This window comes from Symphalangus syndactylus, chromosome 18 (genome assembly GCF_028878055.3).
Source record: "Symphalangus syndactylus isolate Jambi chromosome 18, NHGRI_mSymSyn1-v2.1_pri, whole genome shotgun sequence".
In the NCBI taxonomy this organism is placed as follows: Eukaryota; Metazoa; Chordata; class Mammalia; order Primates; family Hylobatidae; genus Symphalangus; species Symphalangus syndactylus.
The window spans coordinates 27,361,771-27,366,943 of NC_072440.2; the positions used below are offsets into that span (position 1 = coordinate 27,361,771).

The 5,173-nt window shown below is 38.2% G+C and overlaps 1 long non-coding RNA gene across 1 annotated transcript; it reads left to right on the forward strand.

The window, feature by feature from the left end:
• Positions 1-420: 420 nt before the first annotated feature.
• LOC129468631 (uncharacterized) lies at positions 421-2,881 on the forward strand. Its single transcript, XR_008652731.2, has 2 exons — positions 421-477; positions 1,434-2,881. It is a non-coding gene; the product is annotated as an uncharacterized lncRNA (long non-coding RNA).
• Positions 2,882-5,173: the final 2,292 nt, after the last annotated feature.

Below are 5,173 nucleotides of genomic sequence, written 5' to 3' on the forward strand. Positions count from 1 at the left end.
ATGCAGTTTTCAGAAGGCATTGCATTTTACTTCTGTTCTTCAGTATGGATCACACACTCAAAGGCCAGAGGGACCAGGCAGGTGATGTGTTAACCAACTGAAGCCACTGAGGGGAGGGGCTGTGGCAAACTACAGAGCCAGAGAGCTCATGTTCATCTGAAGAGGCAGCCTGACCTCAGGTCCAGGCAGCAATCTGGTTTACTGTAACCAGATTGTCCACTGATCAAAAAGCTAGGAATCTTCTTAATCAAATCACCTGAATATTAAATGCTAGTAAATAATTCAAGAACATTTTAAATGCTCTATGGGCCAAATAAAACATGAGTATAGAATAGATTCAGCCCATGGGCCACCAGCTTGCAACCTCCGCCTTAACATGTCCTTGTAATTTCTGCTGACACCCACGTTTTCACTCTTTTTCAGACTTGCTGTAAGTTGCTATTTAGTGTGAAGAAAATGAAACGTATTGTTACCATGGTAGCCTAAGCATTTTCAATGAGTAGAGATTATTTATATTTAAACAATGTGGATATGGAATGATATAGCACTCGAGTTAAAAATATACCAAATTACTATTTTCTTAGGAAAAGCAAGCTACTCTGCTTTAATTCTATCCTGCATAGAATCAGTCTTAGAAACATTTTTGATTCAGTAAAATCAGAAACTATATATGTAAGCATTTTCCCTTTAATTTTAAGCCCTGTGTATATCTAAAGGAAATACAATATATCAATTTCTGGTTCATTTACATTAAATCATTAAAATGTTTTATATAACCCTTTTGATGTCTAGGATGCTTTTGGAAGTCTTTCAAAAATGTTCTAATCCTTTTCCCCTGTAGTCATATTTTGACCAAAATAAAAGTTCAAACACCAAAGGATTCTACTTCTAGGCTATAACTCAGGACTTGCAAAGTCTGTGACTTCTGCACTGTAACCCCAAACTTGCAGATTCTGTGAATTCTACACAGATTAAAAAAAAAATCTTTCTCTAATTATCACTGTCTTCATTTATTCCATCTCAGAGAAATGATGAAATAAATTCATCAAGTAAAGAACTCCCATTTTTTCATCATAAGACATAGAATCTATCCATTTGAAGTATGGCTCTGAGATGAGGTGTCAAAGTCTTAGATTCTTAGAATGAACTTGGTCATACAGCTCAGCTACTGCTAGCTGTTCCTCTGAATGCACATATAACTAGGCCTGAAAAGATGTGCCATATGGGAATGGGAAAGAAATATATATTTATGAGATGATACTTTATGCAGAGAGGACATGCATTGCTGTATGCTCATATTCAAGCAGACAAAATAGATCTTCTGTGAGAGCTGGAGCTATCCCCACATTACCAAGAGCTGTCACTTAAAATACAATTTTGATTAATGTCATTTGCAAATTGAATACTGACTTTGGTTCCTTTCCTTCCAACAGGAAATGCAGATCTGTAGGGATACAGACAAAGAACATATGTAAACCCTTGGGAATGGACAATGATGAAATGACCCCAAACATATGATTATTCCTTGCTACTTCCTGAAATCTGTTCCTCAAATCCCCAAACTAACAGTTCCCTGAATTTACGGTTCACAAAAGTGTTCAAGGGTTTTCAGACCCTTCGCCTGGCTCCACAGAAAGTGCGGAAGGGAGGGATTTTAAAGATGTGCACAAGTGGGTCAGCCAAGGTTCAGTTCTTGAGATCTTCCAGATATTTTTTAGGAGTTCATGGGAGGGGATGTTCATTTCTGTAGACACAGGATGGATTTTTCAAAATGTAAAGTGCAGGTACTTAAGTCTATGGCTAGACTGAGATAAGCATGTCTGCTGACGATGGAATTGTTCAGATGTAGCCTGTCTAGTTTACTCAGAGGCCACCAAGCAAAGCCAGAGAAGCAGTGGGAGGCATGCCAGGAAGTTGACATTGAAGGGACTTACCCAGGCTCCAGAGGCAACAATCACGTGAGCCCATCCTCTCCATAAGGAGGGCTATGCTGACGAACTGGAAGCTAGGGGGAACATGGTCTAGTGTGGGCTAGCCAGCATCTAGGGGAGCGTGTGAAATATGTGCACCTTGACGCCATCGTGCTTGTTTCCTAGGCTTTAATGGGGCCGAGTCTGCTTATAAACAGTTGGATAATTAGCAAATGTTTATTTGCTATTGTGTGCGTAAAGCGCTATGGTAGACACTGGGGCCATCCAGGGCAACATGGCTATGGTGTTGTTTTCTTTGTTTGCCCTTCTACCACATATCCTGATACATATGTCTCTCTACATATAGCAAGAAACAGCAAATATGTGCTCTTTTCTTTCCAGAATCTCTTGTTTGCGGTCCTTTTCCTAAATCAGTCAGGTATATGCATTCTTTGGAGAAAAAAATTGTTAGAAAAAAGACGAAAATTTATTTCTCTTTAAATTTTCCAAATCAGCTCTTTTGCCCTCTTATTAAATTGAGATATGACATGCCTACAGTGAGTGCACTAATCTCAAGCATATGATTCAGTGGATTTTTGCAAATGTATATACCCATACAACCACCACCCAGATCAAGATATAAACATTCCCACAAACTCCAGAAGGCTCACTTGGCCCCTTCCCGGTCAACACCCAGCCACTCTTGAGAGTAACTTCTATCACTGTAATTTGTCTGTTCCTGAACTTCATATAAATACAATCTTACAGGATGTACTTTTTTTATTGGTTTCTTTCATTCGACATAATGTCTTTTAGATTTATCTGTTTGGAGCAGTAGTTCATGTTTTTATGGATGTGTAGTATTTCATTGTATAAATGTCACTATTTATCCATTGTATTGTTGATGGATATTTAAGATATTTCCAGTTTCTGGCTCTTAAGAATAAAGCTTCTGTGGGCATTTTTGTGAATGTTTTTGTTGGATGTAAATGTTTTTCTCTTCGGCATAAGTCTAGTAAAACAATGTATGTTTAGTTCAAGTAGATGTTCCAAGCAGTTTTCCAAAGCGCTTGTACTATTTTCTGCTGCCACCAGTGATAATGTGAGCGTTCAGTTGCTCCTAACCTTTCCAAAAATTGGTTTTGTCTATCTTTTTAAAATTGTAGTGTCCTGGCAAGTGTGTAATAATAGTATCTTATTGTGGTTTTAATTTATATTATCCTGATGACTAATGTTGAACAATTTCCATATGGTTACTTAACCATATATATATATACACACACACACACACACACACTTTTATGCAGTTCTTGTCCAAGAATCTCTTTACATTCGTTTTTTTTCTTATTCATAGGAGTTCTTTATATATCATGAATGTTGATCTTTCAATAAGCATATATACTGTAAAAAATTTTTCCAGTCTGCAGCTTGCCTTTTTACTTGTGCCTTTTGATGAACATAAGTTCTTAATTTTAATGAAATCCAACTTATTAGCTTTATATTGTGGCTGGTTCTTTGTGTCCCAATTTTTAAAATTGTTGCCTGTTCCATGGTTATACAGATACTCTTCCATTTTTTCTTTTAGAATACTTATGTCGCATTCAAGGCTATTGACCATCCTGAATTAATATTTAAGTATAACGTGAGGTCAGGGTTAAGGTTAATTTTTTATATGAATATCTAATTATTTCTACATGACATAAAAAGATCCTTTTCTTATTTAGCCTCTCATACATCAAGTAACTGTATATATGTGGATCTGATTCTGGAAATACCTGTAAAGAAAAATATTTGAATGTGCAGTTTTGGTCTTACAAAGTAAGCTCTTGCAGCCTTCACCAGAAACAGTTGTTTTGAAAACCAACTGTTTTTATTTGTTAGAATCAGGTTTTCTCAAGAGGAAATGCCTTTGAGAACTGAAAGGAAATTGAATGGTGTGTTAGGTTGGAATTAGAAGGTAAAGGGAGACTCTTAGCCCTAAAGGCTTACTTGGACTGGGTGGGAAGAGGGAGGAGAGTTGGATGGCGGCACATGCAGCCAAAGACTGGGAGATTGTCTGAGGAAGCACTTTATAGGGCGAAGAGTCAGCACGGAGAGGGAGATTCACAAGAACTATGTGGGAATCAGGTGCTTGTTTCTGAGTGTGAAATAAGTGCGCTGTTCAAGGGAAGATGTGACCCACCACCAATGCTGAAGACCCACACGAGCCAAGAACAATGTGAGGGCTTTTCCCTGACTACTACTTGCAAATCACCTACATATTTATCATGAAACACAAATGACAACCCAAGCCCCCAAGATCTTCTGAAACTTGAACATTCTCCTTTATATGGGCCCAATATATGGAGAGTATTGTAAAAGCCATACCTTCTGGCAGTTTAATTGCCATTAAGACAGTGGAAAAGGGAAAATTTTCAGACTTTTACTGTGATGGGACTAGATAATGGTGACACCTATCTCGGTTAAACGAGGTTCTTCCTCCTGCACTTGAGGAAGAAAATCGCCCCAATCACTAGGCATTTTACAAATCAATGGGAGAAGCGCTAGTGTTCATCAATACTCAGTAACGTCCTTGCCTTTCCAAGTCTATTCCCTTGTTTCACATAACTGGATGCTGAGAAACTACATTTCCCAGACATCTTTGCCAGCAGAGCTCTGGTTCACATTCATCCAATGAAAGGCACTGATGTGAGATTTAGATGGCAGAAGAGAACAAGCCATCATGACTCCCCCTCAGGCAGCAATAGGTGGACTTGTGGAAGATGTAAGTGAGGTTTGTAGTGGCTTCCAGGTGAGCTCCTATGATCTGCCTGTTCTTGAACTGCCAGAGGTACTTAATAATTTCCTCAAAGGCTGCAGAGGCTCTTTGTGACTTCCCCCCAATCCTTCTAACTGCACATAATTATGTGTTTCCTAATAGGCACATAATTCCCTGAATTAAATTCCTTCCTGCTAAAATATCTAGAATAACTTTCTGACTTTCTGACCAAACCCTTACTGATTTAGGAGGTCACTCTCCTTAAGTTTCTTTAACTAGTGAGCTGATCCAATCAATTATTCAACTTACCAATTAAATGTTATACTACGAAGAGTACAACTCTTGGGTGGGTGGTTGTAAATCAGTTTGTCCACCTTTAGTCTTGCTGTTGGCAGCTATTCCTTCATCACAGATTTGTCCATACACGACAAATATTGATTGAATAGATCAATAAAAATTTGAGGCAGCTTAATACGGTAGAGTACAGAATTTGGAGTCAAAAGCT